The sequence below is a fragment of the Sinohyriopsis cumingii genome, chromosome 3 (genome assembly GCF_028554795.1).
Source record: "Sinohyriopsis cumingii isolate HCF-2022 chromosome 3, ASM2855479v2, whole genome shotgun sequence".
NCBI lineage: Eukaryota > Metazoa > Mollusca > Bivalvia > Unionida > Unionidae > Sinohyriopsis > Sinohyriopsis cumingii.
In genome coordinates this window covers 87,164,816-87,185,605 of record NC_142963.1, presented here as the reverse complement: position 1 = coordinate 87,185,605, position 20,790 = coordinate 87,164,816, and the positions used below count along the sequence as shown (strand labels likewise).

General features: G+C 36.2%; 1 protein-coding gene across 3 annotated transcripts in view; it reads left to right on the top strand.

Moving 5' to 3' along the window:
* Positions 1-20,790, top strand: part of LOC149803246 (extracellular serine/threonine protein CG31145-like) — a 244,312-nt gene that overhangs the window by 114,564 nt on the left and 108,958 nt on the right. The window contains exon 1 of one of the 3 annotated variants that reach the window (XM_089952894.1): positions 9,585-10,230. The exons of the other annotated variants lie outside the window; for them this stretch is intronic. The gene's annotated coding sequence lies outside the window, so the exon portion shown is untranslated. Of the gene's footprint in view, positions 1-9,584; positions 10,231-20,790 lie in introns of those variants that run through there. 3 annotated transcript variants of the gene reach the window in all.

Below are 20,790 nucleotides of genomic sequence, written 5' to 3'. Positions count from 1 at the left end.
AAAGAAGCTTATTTGCCAGCCAAATATGATGATTTGCAGTGCAACAATTGCAGAAGAAAATGCATCGAGTTAAACCTGATAAAAATACGATTTTCAGACTGAAATATATTAGCTTCAAAGATCTTAAAGTTTCATATCTAACGTATTAATTACGATGCTTTGTACTCGATAGTATAATGGTACACGTTAATTCTATATCTGTATTCGCCTCCAGTCATTCGGCCACCTATTTTATTTCTGCCAGGCGAAAATAATGCGTCTGATGTATGCTGAAAACCGTATTATGCAGAAAAATCATACGTTTGTGTTAGCTGAAAATGTCTCCCCAGAAAAAAGAAACGCAACCTATTCGGACTATCTGAATCATTTTTTTTAAAATGTGATCAATGGATAAGTTCCCAACTTCTCAGTCAATCGTTCGATGGTGAGTCGGAATAATCCGGAATAGCAGTTGTCAGTATAGTTTAAAGTTTTTTTTTGTTTTTTTTAAACCGATGTTATCTTTCCCAATTAATGAAAGTATTCCAACGATAATAACTTTTGTGTACTTTTTACCTGCCAGGTACGCTTTATTGCAATTGTGTTCAAGTTTCTTTGTTAGTACATTAAATTTACACAGAAATGTAATTGATATTAAATAAATTTATGTGCATGTATGGTTGTTTTGTCGAACTGCTTTACAAGATGAATCCGACATTTGCAGGCTGTTGTTGCCAGGATAAAGAGCAAAGTTCATTGTATGCAGAGCTTTAGATGAACATTGGGAAAAAATCATAAGCCGCTTTAGATAAGACTCATATGCGTTATAAGGACAGACTTTAAAACCCAACCATACTTTGAAAACTTTTTGTGGGATATTCTTGGTTGGAAGTGAGTGTGTTAAACGGATTGAGATTAATCTTTCTCTGAGATCTAGTAGACTGAGAGCTACTGTGAGGATGTGATTAATTCATATCGTTTGTAATGTTATTGAAATAAATTTAATCTATTTTGAATGATGTAGAAAATATTGAAATATGAGATAAAAAGCGAAATAACAAAATTTAATAGTTGAATGCAGAATACCGAATATATAACTCATAACTCATTTACACTCGCAGTGGTTAAATTGTAGACTTGATTTAATAATGTTCGACTCCAATGATAATCCCGTTAAAGGACACACGGTACAAATTATACGGAAGAACTGTGAACCAGTCTAGAAATGGGTGAACAAATAATAGAGTATTTACGGGTTTGGTGGTCCATAATTGGTTAATAATGAAAATTAAAATTTTAGTAAAAATATCTTTTGAGAGCTTATCCTATATGTAATTTTAAAAAATATAGACAAAATTCTATTGATGCAATTTTAGTATTTTTACAGGCTTAACTCAGGAGTACTCAATAATGAAAGTTAGCACCTGATTCATTTGGTGCAGAATCAATAACATGTGTTTCGTGCACATGTAGATAAACAAAATGCCACGGCTCATATGGTGTTCTCCACACATAAGCTTGCACCAAGGTTAGGTGTGCATGGAGAATTATAGGTCTCATCATCAGCACCCAGAAATTTTAAGTTATTAAATTTTGAATATGATAGTGTTTCCCTATGTTTACTATTGGAGTTGAATTAGTACCGTGAGTCATATAGAGCTGATTCATTTGCGAAGTATCAAACAATCAGTTTGGTATAATTCATTGAGTTTATTAAGAACACTGCGCTGTCATAATTAAGTATAATGGTGAGGAACATGACGAACACATTGCGGACGGCCACCGTAAGTAACTATCAGTCCTATTTTATTTCAGTAACTTCAGTCGCTTAATGCAACAAATCTGAAAGCTAGTGAAAGTAAGTGCACATTTTTGTGATGTGTTTGCTGTTGATACTGTAGTAGCCGCATACCGCCTATAGTATCAGATTGACATGTTCTTCAGTAATATATATATATATATATATATATATATATATATATATATATATATATATATATATATATATATATATATATATATATATATATATATATATATATATATATATATATATAGATAGATAGATACATACATACATACATACATACATACATACATACATACATACCCTACTAAATAACTAAAATAACTAATTTAATTATAAAAATATTTATAACTATTGCAACAAAAATATATCAATATAATTCATTCTGCTTAAACAAGATCCCTATAAACTGTTTTTGAAATTTAAGCAACTGGATATCACAGTTGTATGCAGCTCGAAATACTTATACTCGATGTTTTCTTTCGTAGCATGCATTTAGCTATACGGTACAGGAGTATGCAATTCACTGTGTTTACTATTTATGTTGCACATGATAAGTCATCGTTAATGAGCAAGTGGTTACATTCAGTTTAACACGAGATAAATAAAAGCAGCATATAGAAACGATATGTATTTTTGCAGACTTTCTCCGACAATCACTTCATTAAAAATAATTTATCTATATATTTCAAATGTTTTAAACCTAATACAAGTCCTGTGAATATAAGCGTTTAATTAGTGCATAAGTGGCATTATCAAAAACATCATTCAAGGTGATTTAAGTCGGGATGTTTTATTTTTGTTGGTTTGTTTGCTGTTAAAATTTAAATCCGTGATAAAGAATGACCTTTTAGGGGCTAAATTCGGTTATTTACTTGGCTAGTCTAAAAAATACGAATGTATTTACTATTAATTAATTGTCAAACAGTTGATACACCACACATAATCTCGCTCATTTTAGGTTCTCAAAATCATTATCAAGCAATAAAATGTTTGCATGTACTATTATTTATCTAAGCCCAATTCGATCTTTTTTTCTTGGAAAATCGGAGACGCAATTTTTTTCCGAAGTAGACGCAAGCAAAATACCAATGAGCTTTTCTACATTAATATTTGAATGAGCAAAAATATTCAGTGTGTAAATGTATGTGTGTGTGTGTGTGTGTGTGTGTGTGTAAGAGAGAGAGAGAGAGAGAGAGAGAGAGAGAGAGAGAGAGAGAGAGAGAGAAAGAGAGAGAGAGAGTAAAATAAAGTATGTATGTATGTATGTATGTATTTAACACAAGGTGTCTAATTACCGACAGTTCAAACAACGTCTGCTGGAATCGGAATTTGGACGTCCATGCTTCCTTTATTTCATAGGACCTATGGACAACAGTCCTTATCAATGGAAAGGTTCTTAAACGCACATATGTTACCATAAATTTATAATTACCTAATGACCACACATCACGAAATTATTTTACACTTGTTATGTTTGCTTGCTTCACATTTGTATGATTCACAGTCAATCTTTCTAAGCCGACTATTATTACTTCTCACCATGCAATGCAAAACACGAACCAAACATCAACCAGAAAAATTTATTCCTGTCTCAAATTACTAAACACTTAAAGTTATTTAGATAATCTCCTATATTAAGAACTTAGTAAGGATCCATTTTATGAAACTAATCCATGGTGTAATAATGTGTCGTGAATGCTGTACATTATGACGTCTGTTCCTAGAAATTGGCTAATTACTTCGGCTTAGAAAGGTAGTCCCATCTCACCATAATCAGGAAATAATCACTAAAATCTAGCAAAGATATAAATGGAGACGTAAATACAAATAGGACATGCCCTAGGTTTATTACATTTTATTAGTGCCAGATAATTGACCGTCGATTTCTTTCATTACTAAAACACCAGAAGGAAACATAAAATGCTAACACATCAAAGCACCTGATGACACACATAAATACACACATACACACACATAATTAAAAAAAATCTTGCTGAATGACAAAGGTAGTTCATTTTTTATGGTTAATGGCAGGTTCTCGCTAGTTTTCAGTCAGTTTTATTATATCCCTCATTTTGGAAAAAACTCAAACTCCTTTTTTAAATTACAATATACTGCCATTTAGATAATGTACTCTAATGGAGAACTTGATATACCTCTCTCGATAGCAGAGTGATGCCCTACACCAAAACATTGGTTTTATTGCCACAAATCATGGATATACGGCGTCATGATTACAATTATTATAGCTCGTACAAGTTGAATGTCTAGTATAGGACCATAAAGATCATGTCATAAAACAGTCTGAAGTTGGATTACATTGCTTAATGTAATGATAAAAATGCCTACCATAAAGTGTTGGCTTCAAAACCATGCTTCCGGTGATATTCATATATTTTATTCTACATGTTTAATCACAGAAAGTGAACAGATTCTTGCACAAAGGAACCGATTTTTAAACTGAGGGCATATAGTACCTTTCCCTTTGTATCTTCTTGCACTTCGCGTTGAAGATGATTTTGAAGAGTTTAATGTCCATATTCTTGTTCTTTTGATTCTTTTATCTTTACATTTTCAGAACTTTACCTTTTAATTGGCAACTATTGCTAATATTGTTCTGATGTGATGTTTAAGTTCATACATGCATGCATGCATGCATGTATACATACATACATACATACATACATACATACATACATACTGACATACATAATGACATCGCAACTCCATCGGCGCGAGTTCCAATCTCGGGCTTGGTCAAAATTAGTTAATGTGAACGATTTTCAGTAGCTTCCCTGGTTCAGTGGGGTTTTTTTTCTTTTTCGGAGCTCTCTCGGCTTCCTCCTCCAGCCGATATGCTGGCCGCCATGTATAGTCTATCATGTGCTGAGAAATGGCGTTAAGCCCACAACAACAGCAAGCAGCAAACAGCGGAGAAAAAATATGGAAAAAAGTCAGACAAATACCTACGTTTAAAATCAGCGATAGGAGCACTCTGAATTAAATTATTTGTTTATTTTTCTAAACTTTGTAGAGAGTTTACGTCAACATAGATACGTTAAGGTGAGAATCTTACCTTACTTAGTTACTAGCAAGCTATTATATAACAGACGCAATGATATAGTGAAATACCTAAGTACCGCTCGACATTGCCCTGGTAAAGCCCGCTTAATATGCAAGAACAAATCGCTGAATGGAATAATATTGTCCTCTCATTGATTAAAAGAAAATGACGTCCTGTTTTTATTTATAACTTATTTTCAGCTGAAAATTTAAGAACATATTTAACAACATATGACATTATAAGTATATTAGGATATTGTAGCTAAGTAGCCATTTTGTAATTAAGTTGCATATATCATTAGCTATATCTATTGTAATGTCAAAGATTAGAATCAGTAACCTCAAAAACACATAGTATGATAACTCTATGACCTTCATACGGTTCGCAGAACCCGAGAAAGTTTTAACTGAATCGTAAATTTCGCCCATCTTAGAGTTTGGTGTTTACGTGAATGATAGGGAAAGTTGCAGAAAGACTTCTAGGCTATATATAAAAAAGTGATCACTGGATCTTAATGTAGCCTCGTATCAAAGTTTGGTGCTTTTATCTTCCCTGTAACGGTAATCTTGAAACGAATAATGCTAGGCCACCTGACTAGATAGATCGCCTGTAGCAAAGTTAAATATGTTCATATACATACAAAATCCCATATATGTAAAATAAATAGGCCCCATTTGTGAACATCAGCTAAAATGATAAAAATATGTTTTGTTATTAATGTGGAAAGTATTGTTCAAAATGTAGAAGAAAAAAAACCCACAAATATATGAAGTAGAAAAAGCCACAAATGTTGGAAAAAGAATTGGCCCAAAAGTATATACTTTATTGTTTGAAGTCTTCGCTAGAAATTTGGTTGCACAGATAAAATCAACGACAGATATAAAAATGTTTAGGTACCTAGGAAGGCGAAAATGTTGGTTACAAGTTTGAGGAAATACAAACTGTTGCATATATCAATTGATAAATCCACAACCGAGATAATTATTCTCTGACGTCATTCATGTTAGTAGTTACGGTCATTTGTTGAAGTACTTTATTATGAAGTCCAACCTAGTTATTAAGGGATTTTGTTACAAAAAATACTGGAATGATGAGAAATATCATGAATGTTCTATATTCAGCATGAATAAGGAATTAAACGTGGTTCTGATCGGGGTTTTATTTCAATGAAACCTCCAAACAAACAGTAAAAACACAAAAGCAATTTTATAAGTAACTGTCTTATAAATAATACCTTCAAATGAGTATAAAACACAACACTTTTTAAAGATTTAGATTTACATTTTCACATTTGGCTTTACGTCTATAGCAAAATGTGTTTGACCTCTCCGGTTACTAAGTTGTTAGAGCGTCCGCCTCAGATGCGGGAGGTCGCTGATTCGATCTCGTGTTATACCAAAGACTTATAAAGATTAGTACTAGCTTGGCGCTCAGCATAAGAGGTTAGTGTTAAGACTGGTCGGCCTGGTGTCATGATAATGTGACTGGGTGGGGCATAGTGCTACATGCCACATTGCAGACAATGTAGCAATATAACTGAACAATTGTTAAAGCTGCGTTAAAAATCCAAATTACACACACGCAAAAAGTGTTTATATTCTTGTTAAGACTACTTTTAAAGGAACAATTTATTAATTTTTCGGGGTGTAGGGGTGGAGCTAGTGGTTTTTGGTTGCGGAGGGGTAGGACTATATCAAATTTGCATCAGGAAAAATCCAATAGAATATATGTATATATTCATATGAATGGTATGGTTATTCCGGGACACTGATCAAAATGAGAGGGTGGTTATTGCTGATTTTGGATTTTTTTATATAAAAACGTTTACAGATTAAACGTAGTTATTGTAATAATATACGTTGTTGTCGTGACGAATTTGTATAACTTATGATAAAGAAAACTCCGTTTGGTGATACAAGCTCCATATTATTGTATTAGCTCGCGTGAACAAAGAGAAAACTAGAGTAAAAATGTACAATAGTTAGAAGGTTGGACTATGAACTCAGATTTGTGATGTGTACAGAGTTGGGTACCAGGAAAATGTTTGTACTGTAGTATTGCTGATACCTCACTATCTATACCGTGATATAGCAACTAATTAGAGAAATTAAGTATCTTGCGATATTTAGAATATAAAACATCTCGACTCAAAAGATAATGCCCCCCCCCCCCCCGGCCAATTAAATGGTCAGTACCTTGTAGTAGATGAAAGTTGATCTTGGCCCGAGTATCTTTGTAAACATCCCGTTCGGACGCCATTTTTGACACGTATGAAACATATGATTCAAGATTCATAAATATAACAATATTTGTAATATAAAATATTAACTTATCTTTTGTAATACTGCTACTACTACAACTAATAATAATAATGATAATAATGTTTGAAATTATTTTTTCATAAAATCTGAAAACGTGCTTTTATTATCATTAAAAGTGTAACAAGGATAACAGGGACTTTTCGAACATTCCTTCCTGACGGCAACTACTTAAGTACCAGTACAGTGAAAACGTACATCAGCACATACCACGGATAAAAAAATACCTAATTTACTACTGCTCACATCTTCCTAAAAAATAATACGAGATTCACCTTAAAGAATCGTTTCGTTAGCATTTTGTCGCTAATTTTATAGTCTTTACATGGTATATATTTTGCGTCATACCTGACTAAAATCTGAATTGCTGCTGTTCTTACGTCAAAACTTTATGGTGTCTTGAAAGATTTAATTAGTGTTGAAGAAATCAGACATAGCTTATATGTTGGTGTATTTTTTTATTTATTGTTGTTGACAGTTGGTACGGGCTACATCCAGTCTGATTAAGATCTTGTCGTTGACTAGTGTTTTGAAGTGGAAATGTGTTGTTTTTTTTTACATGGACAATTTGATGTAGGGTAGGAATTGACCCAAATCCACAAAACAATTGTGCTTGAAGTAAACATAAAATTTCTGAACCTTAACTGGTATGAGAATACTCAAATGCCCATTGTGATGGTATGAGAATACTCAAATGCCCATTGTGATTTGAATGTTGTTAGTCTTGTGTCAAAACCAATCAAAAACGGAAGTGATGACATGCCAGAAAGTGGGGATTTAATTTTCAGTGTTACATACATTTACCTTAAGATCTTGGCCATATTTTTATACTCTGAACAAATGAATCTAAAGAGACTCGTTGTTGATGTTAATGTTGATATTATTGTGCAATATGATTTCCACTTTTATAAATGTTCAAACTGAGTCCGTACTCACCTATTAATTGCTTCCCTTCATTAAGCTCTATGAAGTCATAATTAAATACAATGTTTGAATATGACAACCTTTAATTAATGACTCGTGTTTTATAACACAACCTTCGTACATTTTTTCTTTGTAAATTACAAAAATAAATCAACGGTTATGAAATATGAATTGATTATTTACTAAAAAAACCCGACGTTTTACAAAATTGGTCTTCTTTCTTTGAAATATCATTGTAACGTTCGGTTCGGACATCTTATGGATGAGTGGTACATTACACTCCTTTATCGCGAGAATGCCAAGTGTTTAAACCCCGCGTCGACGACTCCATCTAAAGGGTACTAACTAGCATTTGAGCAATCATTATTGTTGCTGTTTTTTCTTTAAAATTAAAATTCTTATAGAAGATTTTAATGAAATATAGTTAGAATAAATAGAAAAATCTGTTTTAATGAGTGTAGCTTTAATAATACTAATTATTGTGATATATATATATATATATATATATATATATATATATATATATATATATATATATATATATATATATATATATATGTGTGTGTGTGTGTGTGTGTGTGTGTGTGTGTGTGTGTGTGTGTGAGGTTTGGATTTGTAATTTTTAACGTAGCTTTTCCTTTAAAATTCAGTCATATCTCTACAATGTCTGCAGTGTGACAGTTTATAGTGATGTCTAGCAAACATGCAGCATGATGTCACATTATTTTGAAAACAAGCCGACCATTCCCAACATTAACCTCTTAATGCTGAGCGACAAGCGAGACAGCTACTAGCACCATTGTTTAAGTATTTGGTATGACTCAGTCAGGGTTCAAACCCGCGACCTTCCGCATCTGAGGCGGATGCTCTAACCACTAGGCCACCAGAGCAGTCTCAATTATATATACTTCATTTACAAAGGTAATATCTTCGTTTGACATTTTCTCAGGTATTGCTCTTTTGTCCGTCAAGTCTCCTCTTTCGTATTTTTGTTTTCCTTTTACAAATAACACTCAGTTGTACACATACTTTTTCAGTTCAGCTGTCATTATTACATGCGCTATCCGAAGATGCGTGGCTATGGATTTGGCACATATGTTAAATACCTCCAAGAGTTTTCATTCTATTCTTTCAACATGCATCATGTTGACTGACAGCCGCTAATTGTTGAAATCTGGGTTAGTTTTCTTGTGTTATGGTACCATGTTTCACATGCTCAAAAGCAGAAGAAAAACTTTATAGCTAGTGCGTCTATTATCATCTCGTCTTCCATAAACACATTTTTATACATCGTTCTGTCAGAGAAAAATACTGATATATGTTTACCTTCTTTCATTTTTTCCCGATTCACTAGTTCAAAACACAAGGCTTGGTGATGTTGTGTATCTACGAGCTAGTATAAACAATCCTTCTATAAAATGCATCTTCTTAGCCATATCATAATGAATAGATACTCCGTGGGAAACAGATCGCCAAGCATACGGCTCCCCCATTAGTCACAGCCAGTATACAAGGCCTATCTACAACACCAATCAGCGTATAAAATGTTTACTACACCAGTATCATGCAGTGTTTATAGTCCCCACATAAGCTGGGTAATGCTCCGTCTAAATACTGTACATAAGATGGAACGTTTTTGCTATTGTATCATCGTGGATTTTCTGCTGTTTGATAGAAAGATGGACAAGGCTGGTGACGGTTTAAAATGGACCCATTTCATTTAGGTATTTTGTGAAGTGGTAGCATGTAGTTGTTGCGTAGGAAAGCGCATTTAAGGAAACTAGGTGCACCAGCCAACAGGCAACAAGATACAAATCTCGTCCGCGAATAGATTATTTAAACAACCGTTTTATCCCGTTCGTGCTTAATACTTTCATTGTTTGAAGTGGATGTGTAAGAGACAGAATTGAAACACTTTTTAAGCGGAACGTTTTTAACCGAGAGGCGAGAGGCATCCGTTTCCGAAATACTAACAAAGTTCACCAGGAGATGTTGGATATGAAAACTGATCTACGTGTGAACTTTTGATATGGGGTTTATAAACTGCGTGGTTATGTGTTGATTTGTGTTTCACAATGGATGGTGTACACAAGGAATGTTCTCAGTGGTTGAAAACCGTACAGGAGAGCTGTCAGGTAAATTGTTGTTGTATACCATTACCATACGTTCCTTTATTTGGTTTGAAGCATACTGCAGTTATAACTAAGGAAAATGTGCAAGTATATGTCTTAGTATTATAGAATTTCGCAACGAACGAATGAATGCGTAAATAAATGAAGAGTTTTGTCGAATGAACTGTCCTTTATAGTGGTTTTCCAGATCAATCATTTAGGTAAGGTGATGATCACCGTCATAAATAAGAGGAATCGGTAAGAGTACAAGTTTGTAGTATGCTGATTGGAGAATACAGTTCGGATGTATCAATTATTATTTTTCTTTTAATGACAGAACAACATTATTTTGTGTTGGTAACATATTTATCCCCTGCAAACATTAGGTAAGCATGTTAGTATGGTTTGTATTTTATGATATTAAAAAACTACTAGTACTAAGCTCCCCACCACTATTACAACCAAACTACTACACTACTACTACTGTTACTACTACTACGATCCCCACCACTCTTACAACCAAACTAACACTGATACTACGATCCCCACCACTATTACAACCAAACTACTACACTACTGCTACTACTATGATCCCCACCACTCTTACAACCAAACTACCACTGCTACTACTATGATCCCCACCACTCTTACAACCAAACTACCACTGCTACTACGATCCCCACCACTATTACAACCAAACTACTACACTACTGCTACTACTATGATCCCCACCACTCTTACAACCAAACTACCACTGCTACTACTATGATCCCCACCACTCTTACAACCAAACTACCACTGCTACTACGATCCCCACCACTATTACAACCAAACTACCACTGCTACTACGATCCCCACCACTATTACAACCAAACTACCACTGCTACTACTATGATCCCCACCACTCTTACAACCAAACTACCACTGCTACTCTGGCCGCCATATATGGCCTATCTTGTGCTGAAAAATGGTGTTAAACCCTAGAACAACAACAACAACAACAACCACTGCTACTATGATCCCCACCACTATTACAACCATACTAATACTGCTAATGCTACCAATGCTTCTACTACTGTTATTATCACTATTACTAGCGACACAATGTTATGACTAATACTATAACATTTACTAATGTGGCTGCTGTTACTAATTCTATTGATACTGCAGCTTTAACAATTGTTACTACTGCCATGGTTAGCTGATATTGCTACTACTACTATTACTGCTATTACTACTAACGCTGCTACTACTACTAATACTACTGCTGTAGCTGCTGCTACTTCTACTACGAATACGACTACTCCTATTACTACTACTACAACTACTACTACTACCGTTGCCGCTGCTACTTCTTCTACTACTACTATTAATAATAATAATAATAATAACAATATTAATACTTCTAAGGCTGCTACTATTAATATTGTTGTTGTTGTTGATGCTGTTGCTACTTCTACAAGTATTACTTATTCTACTACTACTGCTGATATTTCCATTGCTTGTGATAACGATAGGGTTTACATTGTAATGTTTTAGTGAAAATTTGTAGAATCTCACTAATTTATTATTTTTGTTTCCATTTTTTTAAATTTAAGTGAATGTGGTATAAACATTATAAGTCTTTGGGGTTCTTGAAGATATTTCACGTCTTGAACAAAGTAAGAAGATAATTTACGAACTTCCGAATTTGAAAAATAATCGTGAAATATGCAATACTTTTTTTTTTCAAACAACAGTGTTGGAAGCTTTTAAGATGTTTATAAAAACCCTTCAGGGCGTGTAGGTTTCTTACAATAGGAAAAGTTATTCCTCAAAAGCCAATTGCCATTGGGGTTTATTTAAGAAAACAAATGTCTGAAACACTGCCGAAGTAGTAGTAGTAGTAGTAGTAGTAGTGTTTGTGTTTTCGGGATTTTTAACGTAACTTTAACAATCTGAGTCACATCGCTATGATGTATGCAGTGTGTCTAGCACTGGGGCATCATGCTGTAGACATGTAGCATCATGCCCCACCCAGTCATATTATCCTGACACCTGGCCGACCAGGCCTAACACTAACCTCTAGCAGCAGAAGGGGGGGGGGGGGGCGACCAAAAAAAAAGTTTTGTCCTGTTTTGCCATAAATTTTTATGTTTTCGCCAGGTGACGTTGACTCATTAAACTCATTAAACGATCCCAATGCCAATTTGAGGCCTGTACGAAAGACCAACCCCCAAAAAATGTTTTTAGCCATACGTGAAAATGTCATACTGACGTGTCTTGAATGTAACATACGTCGAGGAGCTTCGTTTCTCCCCAGCTAGAGACCTTTCCTGGCGCGAATCCAACCCGGTGGTAATTGTGTTTTTCAGAAGTATCTGTAATTGTTCACAGATAAACCCACGTTGAGGAGTTGTTGAATCTAATTCATAGACGAGTGGCTGAACAGTTGATCTTACCACGCTGGAAATTTTATGCTTTGCTACACCCGATATGGGATCAGTTGCTGTTGCTGAACTGCCCTCAAGTTGGCCAGGTTCATACAAATACCCGACTGTCACGTTGCTGTCCAGCACTGGCTTTTGTAATTGATTTCCTGGCGATTTTCGTCGTATTATTGTAATTGCCTCGATGGGTTTCATGTTAATTCCACATGTGACCTCGTTGATTAGCGGGGCTATTACACGGGGTAGTCTCGCAACCATTCATGAGATTTGCCCTTCTTCAGTAATTCATGCGTGTATTGATGTGCAAACAGTCGCTGTGCAAGTGTTTTGATTAAATCGCTCAACGTATGCTTGATTACGATGTAACTCGGTGTGTCCAAGAATGATTTTGACGTTATGTTGCTGCATCAGCCTAGTTACTGCACCGAGAAATTCTTTGCTATGATCAAACTGTAGCAACTGTGGCCAACGCAGACCGCCACGCAATAAATTCAGCCAAAAGCGTCTACGACTTCAGTTGCTGTTTTAGTCGATAGCGGCTCCGCTTCTAAGTACATGCTTGCAAAGTCTATGACAGTCAACGCGTATTTGTATGTGCGCCGTTTCTGTGGTGTGCCAATGAAGTCATTTGGTAAAAACAAGATATCTGCCTGATGAACTTCGTTTGGTGTGCTGACATCAAACCTTCCATGTTGAATCGTTTTGGGACGTGTTAGATTAATTTGCCAATATTGTCTGTCACGACAACCAATCTGCGGCACAGCACTTGTGACACCTGCAGCATCGGCGAGTTTGCTGATCGCTGCTTCTCCTCCCCAACATCCTCTTCGACTATAATAAGTCGACTCCTCTAGGCACCAGCACTAGTTTACCGCTTATCGCCGATCTTATCAACCAATTTGCGAGTGATTCTCGTATGTTTTTAATCGACTTTAACGTGTGAATGAACTTGACGGCCTAGATAGGTCGTTGTTGCAGATCTTTGTTTTTATGGACTACGTCGTGAATAAAGATTCGCCTGGTCTTGGTTGATTTTTTTCGTCGAGTCTAACGTCATGTCGGATTCCAGGACCACAATAATTACATTCTGAAAAATGTTTTTCCCATGGATACTTCGGAGATGTCGTTCCTGGCAATTTCCCGAGTGTCTCAGCAATATCACCGCCAGTGACTGTATCAGCTTTTAAAAAATATTTTTTAATGCCGCATTTTACACACTTGCCTGTGAGTGCTCACCTGTTCTTCCTCGTCGTTGTTGCTCTCAACATAGTTGTATCCGTGACCGTCTTGCGTTGAACTCAATACAAACTCATGATCATAAATAATGCTATATTTGTACAATATGAACGTGATTGAATTTTCAGCAATCACCGGTCAAGCATCATCCAAATTCCAGTTTGCCAAATTCCAGTCGCGCTATTAGAATTGAATTGAAACGTACGGTTCTGGTAAAAGTCAGTTGTTGCTCAACCTGATAGTGCGGTGGTTCAAATGGGACAAAATTTACTTATTGGCGCCAGCCGCAGGTGACCAGTGATGCTATGATGTTTTTAAGGAATTCACTGAATCGGCGGTGAGTCTAGAAAACAACGACGATATTGAATTTATCCCTGAGATAGATGATGCGCCGTCTGTCGATGATCTTAGCGGGAATATGAATAATCTCGTGGTTTACGATGATGCAATGCTTGACAAACAAACAAATAGAATATTTTCTCGAGGCAGGCATAAAATCTCAGATGTCAGCGGTACACTCAAATCCCTAAATTGATCAGAGATAACTACAATGGTTTGGTTATTTTAAGGGTGTTGACACACACGCTGACAAATATTCATCATACGTGGTGTCCCGGTGACATGGACATAAACGAGTCCAAAAACCGTTTTGGCACATGCTCAGAAAACCCCGCATAGATTCATAACAATCAGTTTACACGATTTAGCGGCACGTTATCGAATTGTTCTCTATATTTATTTTAAAGAAACACCTTTGTTGTATAATAGACCAAGAAATTATTACCGAGATTATCTCTGAGATCAAGCAATTACAGCAAGACAGTCTCGCGCTTCAACTCGATGTTGAAAAAAAATCACCGGCTCGTAAAGAGGGCAGATACACAATAGGGCAGAGTATAAATTCGTCAAATTACACCAGGGCGAAATGGAATCATCATTGGCAGATTGGCATCTTCAGAGATGCAGGCATCTCACGTGTGGATATATCTGCGATCATTATTATTTATACTGAGGATTCTAAATGTGGCGTTGGCAACGTCGGCGACGGTATATTTGCATTCTTGTGATACCGATAATAAATATCCTTGATCTCGGCAAATTCATTGTCTGATATTGCGCAGTCATTGAACCCCGCTGACTGTATCGACGATATATTTATGAACGTATGTGTCGCCGTGTACGTTATTTCTGTGTGCTTATGTAATCTTTTACCAGCACATGTAGATACTTTTTTCGCCATAATATTGAGGATACAAACAACTCCTACAACGACGGCGACACTGAGTCCAACCACGGGCGATATCACATGCGTCGCTGATAACGTGCAGATTAACGTCGTTGTTTCAGCGACCAGCGAGGAAACCGCGTATGCAACATTGTCGATGCCAATGATTCGTCTGCGATATTTTTTTGCTTCATCATGTTCTTGTCGATGATTTCTTTCAGCGATGCCTTCCACGCACACGCTTGATTATACGAAAGGAATGTGTGGGATTCATTATAGTATATACTAAGTTACCAACTGAGGTGTTTTCGTGACGAATTCCAGACACCACCAGTACGTCGTTGATGTTAATTTTTTGTGTTCTTTATCCAGTACGAATGCTTCCTCGGCACCTTGATTTAACACGAATGACATGGTTCCGGAAAATATATCGGTGGAATGACGCCATAATACGTGGTGAATATCTAAATTTAGCGTCACTAAACAAAGAGAGTCAGTACACCCCAGTGACCTCAGCGGTATGTTTGATGGAGTTGTTTTGTTGTGACCATGTTGCTAATCCAGACACTACTGTGTATACCGCGTTGATGAGCGGAGTCGTATGAACAACGCTATCTTGAATCGCTTTGATTTTTTCGTAGATGTTGGCGAGTTGCATGCGATTTCAGCGAGACTAACACCGACGACATTTGGAGACCCCAAAACAATCACTAACAAGTCTATTTGTGTTTCTGCTAAAATTTGTTAACGCAGTCACGTGACTATTTTATTCATCTCTGACTATGGTCAATTCTTCATTGATTGCTGTTAACAAGGTCCTTATCGCGACGTCGTTGTTGTCCACGTATTTCTTCGTTGCAACTTTATCGTCCGATCCTGGTACTTTCAAATTAGCAATACTGTTTCCGCCCATGTTGAGTTCACCAGTCATTGTATCGCCGGGTTTAGTAATACGTCTACCGAGATTACTGTGGATAATCGTGAGTGATACTGCCGAGTCTTTGATTTTTCAGTCGCCGATAAATACAACGATGCTATTGTTGATCGCATCTGGGACTCGCAGAATAATATCGTCTTTAGCCGCCCATGCTGATCCCGAAAAACAACAACCTAATACGGATCAATCCCGGCGAGACGCAAAAGATCAGCAAGTTCATCTCGTGTTGCAGAAGTTGACAGATCAATGTCACCATGGGCCTTGCCTTTAGCAGATCTTCCGTAAATATCTACCATTTTAAACCAGTAAACTGTTTAAAACGACGGGCGGTGTATTTGTGCCTGACTTTATGAGGCGGCGCTGATGACCTTGACACGAAGTTAAGTACGGCAAGTACTTCTAGACCGCATCTTGGTGTATCCGTTATTGTCTGCATGTTGAACAGGTGGTGTCAGTCCGTATGAATTAAAATAAACAACGCTACGTGTGTCCACCATATAAGCAACCCAATGAATACCTGGACCAGAACGGCCATCAAGATTAATTATACCAGTTTCAACGCGGTTTCGTTTTTCCGGTAACTGATCACACATGAAAACACCTCTGAAATTTTTTTTTTTATGTTTAATCGCCAAGCAGCATCAAGTAAATCAAACCTGAACATGAAGAGTGTTGACGAAGCGTCCCAGGCAGTATCAGACCATGACCGTACCACGTTCCTGGTCATGTTAGACCTCGTCGCTTTTTTTTTTTTTTTTGGAGGTCTTTATTCCGTGTCGAGACACTCTGTTCCAGACCTGCCAACTCTTACGATTTTGCTTTAAGTCTTACGAAAATTACCCTTAAAATACGGACTTACGGCTAACTAAGAAAAACTACGGGAAAATGATCGCTGCCGAAAAACTAGGATAATTGGTTCATCCGTGTTTTATTTGGATCCAGGTTTCATCGTAGTATTGGTGAAAATAGTCAGGGAACCAGACTAACTATACATCAGCAACCCAGGCGCTTTAAGCTGCACCTATTTGTTCATGTGAAGCGTCTGCATGATCAAACTGTTGATTATAGGATTTTTAAAAATGGTGTCCGGATTGCGATGAAAAATGAAAATAAGTTTCTTGAAAAGTGTTATTAATCAACACAGAAAAATAAAAAGGAGTATTCAGATTCTTGTGAATAAAAGCTGGAAAGGACACGAACTAGAGTTTGTTCAACTGTACTAGTGGTAAATAAAGTCTACGCCTACTTTACAAACTTTTCAGTTGAACATATTTTTTATCGTCAATGCGTCGAACGTTTAATGAAGTTTTCCAGCTTTACAATAGCAGTTATTTACTAAAAAGTTTTTACACCTTACTGAAAACTGGTCACTCTTACGGAAAAAATCCCAGCTGCCTTTTCTTATAAGGACTCGTCAGGGTTGGCAGGTCTGCTGTCCTGCTGCTTTTCTTCAGATGTCATACCGGCAGCTGTTCGAACTGTACCAAGTGCAGCAGCTTTTGCGACAGCTGGAGCTTCAGCGGAAATCAAGAGCTTGTATTTTGCCGCTATCAGCGGATATATGCCACCAGTCTTTGTTGTGTCGCTGATCGCATTCGCAGAAAGATCAAGTCGCACACCATTGTTTGACTTCTTGGCGTCATTATAGTGTTTGAGCTGCTGTTCAGTCAGTGATAATTTATCTAGGCCTTCCAACGCCGCTGATTTCAGATATTTTTGCCCCAGAATTTTTCTTTGATGCCGATTGCAGCTTTTCAAGCTGACTGTGTGTCAGAGTAACGTTGACGTGATGATATAACATTATAATATCATGAATGATCTAATGAACATTACATATTTTCTACGGGCGCACCAATGACTCTCATTCGTCCACCAACGCCTTCAAGCAATATTGTTTTGTTTGACAGAATGACAGCGATTTTTCTGTATCCACCAGAACCAGCCAGGAGGTGTGCTCAAGCAATACAAAAAACTACAAGTACCCAAGAAAACGGATATTCAACGTTGTTCAATCTGGTCACAGTCATTCCTTTTTGCCATTTTCATACAGGGCTCTAACTGTGAGATGGAGAGGCCAAGGTCGACGCCACTTTTTTGATCGTTCGATACAAGCCTCAGACTGGCCTTTGGATAATTAAATGAGTCAACATTGCTGGCAACATTTTTGTTAGTCAACGAGGCCTTAAGGGGGAGGGGGGCATCGCAAAAGTTGGCCGCATTTTTTTTTTTTTTGGGGGGGGGGATCCATCTGTCATACAGGCCCAGGATTGACATTTGTACAGTTTAATCAGTCAACGTCACCTGGCGTAAACGTAATTTATTTAGCCCTCATTTCGCAAAACAGGGCCTTGATGAGACCCTCCCCCATTTTTTTATGCATTTTGATTTCGGAGTGGATCGCAAGAGTGAAGTTCTAATCAAACACAGTTATCTGCGAACTAATTTTTCCCCTGCATGTAAAAAAAGATTTTGTTTTGCTGCTTAATTAGAATCCTACTTCTGTGAGAAAATCACTTACAACGTGGCTATAAAATTGTTCAGACCTCCACTTCCTCACTTTGAAACTTTGTGGACGCTTGGAGTCATGCTGAGAAAAGCTGTTGATTATCAGAAATATCCATAAAAACTGCAAATATTATTTCACTGATTAAATTAGAAAGTATGTTATAACACAAATCGTGTGTTATTAAGATCGAGCCATATTATATTTTGTCAAAACATTTCTCAGTCTGGTAGACTTTAATTAAAATGTACTAAATGCACCAGGCCTTCTAAGTCTTTTGGGACATTTTTAATTCCATCAGCAAAGTAAAATGGTTCGAGATCGATAAGGAAATTTTTTAAAAATCAAATTATTAACGATACTTGAAGGGGTATATTCACAAAAATATAAATTAGCCTCACGTATTTATTTCTCTGCCGAATATTTTTAGACTTTAAAGACAGTTTCATAGCTGAAATTTCATGGCTGAACTTCAAAATTTGAAATGGCATTCCTACTTAATTATGGGATAGCTCAGAAATATATGTTAGAGTAAGCCTTACTACGGAAAACACTCAAGTAAAAATGTCAGCAAACAATTTTCAAATAGCAATAAGGATGCGTGGGATTATTTTATGGACTTAAAAACTTATCGCTGGAATATTACAAGCATTAAACATCTTAACGTGAAAATGTCTGAAATAAAATACCTTAGTTTTCGACAGGAAGTTGAATACCGCACAATTGCGATATATTACCCTCTGTACTCGCTTGAACCCCGAATCGAACTGTAAACAACAAAAATCCTGATCTTCCGTAGCATATTGTGCCTGCAGATCATGGTCTATGTTGTTTGTTGTAGTAATTACTCTTATCAAACTACACATACCCTGATCTGCCGGCGTATTAGGCGACGACAGATATGGGTATGTGCAGTTTGCATTTGGACTTGACTTATAAGCGAGTATAGACGGCAAAGTTGCTATTGTACCGTGCTGCGCTGAAATAATCACAAAGCAGGTAGAAGAAAAGGCTACCATACAGACCATAGTTATACTTTGGCCTGTAAAATAAGACTAGATGGATAAACTGGAAGCATTTAATAGGAACTGGATACTTTGAAAATCACACCTTAAAAGAGCCCCGATCACGTGTAAAGGTTTTCTTAAAACTACCCCAGTTTACTCGAGTAATACTTTTCAATGCAGAAAAACCAACAACACATCTAACCTTTGATCAATAATAGCCATGAACTTTCCAATTCAAGAATAGAAGAAAGAACTAAATAAAACATAGTTTTCAATACTCTGCTGTCATTATATAAAATAATATTCCAAAATAAATCAAATAATATTTAAGTATATTAGCTTTTCACAACACGTATGTTAAATGGCTAACATCTATGTCCTAGTTAAAAGCATAAGAACCTCCTCTTGCTACTATTCAGCATGTAAATGTATGTAGGTACATGCTATGCATCAGCTTAAATATGACTGATGAACACCGATATTAGCAGTTTTGTCTTTAAGCATGTATGCAATTGTACATGGGTAGTTAATTAGTACGAGTGAGAAATCTGAAAATTTATCTTTCACACACACACACGCACACACGCGTTAGTAAAAGTCTAATATGAAGTGAATGATAACTACAATTAGCACTGTCATGAAAAGCGTTTGATGTAGGTATTTATGTAAATATTAACTTCTTATCTAATTATCCGACTATCTCATGCTGGTTACTATTATGGTCACGTAGTCTAAAAAATCGGGGAGTCTGTCCATCTAAAGTAATATAATATCCTTAGCATCACCCTTCGCAAGAAATGTACTTTAGATTATATGGCAGTCAAACATTTAAGCCGCCTCTACTGCCACTAAAATAAATTCAAATCTCAGCTAAAAATGTGATGAAAATTGTCATCCAATTTCCTCTAATGCACATTAAGGGATTAAGGCTGAGATTGTGAGAAATCATAGATATATCATATATTTACAATATTTTCATATATGACAAAAATATGATAATATGTCTGAGCTGAAATTCTAACATAAATCTTTTAGTTTGTGTGGGGCAATCTAGCATTTGTTCCTGAAATTTAGATAAGTCTTAAATACTCGTGTAGCTAAAGTTCAGGCACTATATTTGTTTATAGTTATGCCAATGAATGCATTTCATTTGCCAAAAAGTATCATATTATTTGACAATATACTTATTTTAATATGCAAAATGATAAATGTTTACTTGTGAAAAGAAACGAAATAGCAATTATAAG